Genomic DNA, 610 nt, shown 5'->3' on the forward strand with positions numbered 1-610 from the left:
GATGCTTCCCTGTGACTCCACTGGTTCCATCAAGCCCGGTAATGGCTGTGAGTCCTCAGGCTTGAGAGATCTCCATCCCCCCGTGCACTTTCCCTTCCTTTCAGGGTCAGGGGAAAAGACCCTGTCCTATTCCCCTCAGGCCCCAGGAGAGACCCATTTCCCTCAGGCCCAGTGAGGCCCAGGCCCACCTCCTTGCTTCCTTCCCCTCAAACCCTGAGGAGGGCCCACTCAAGCCTTTCCCCGTCCCCCTCTTTGCCCCATTCCCCTCAGGCCTGGCAAGGTTCATAACTTGGGATCCCTCCCCGATTCCCTTTAGGCTCTGGAGGGGCCTTGCACCTCCGTGCCACGGGGCTGAAGGGTAAGAGCCCGGCTTAGAGTGGGTGGTGTCCTGGGAAGTCCCTACCAGTGGGACAGCCTGTATTTCAGGCCTGGCTGGAAATCAGTAGGGATCCAGGTCCCAGTCCCTGGCTGGCAGAACATGGCCTGGTTGGACCTGGGACCCAGGGTTCCCCATCCCTGGCGTGTCGGAGGCTCCCCCAGGCTGAGCAGGGAGCCTGGGGTGAAGTGCGGGGGTTTGTCAGTGGCAGGGAAGCAGACAGACCGCTGCGGT

The sequence above is a fragment of the Fulmarus glacialis genome, unplaced genomic scaffold (genome assembly GCF_000690835.1).
Source record: "Fulmarus glacialis isolate BGI_N327 unplaced genomic scaffold, ASM69083v1 scaffold31531, whole genome shotgun sequence".
Lineage (NCBI taxonomy): Eukaryota > Metazoa > Chordata > Aves > Procellariiformes > Procellariidae > Fulmarus > Fulmarus glacialis.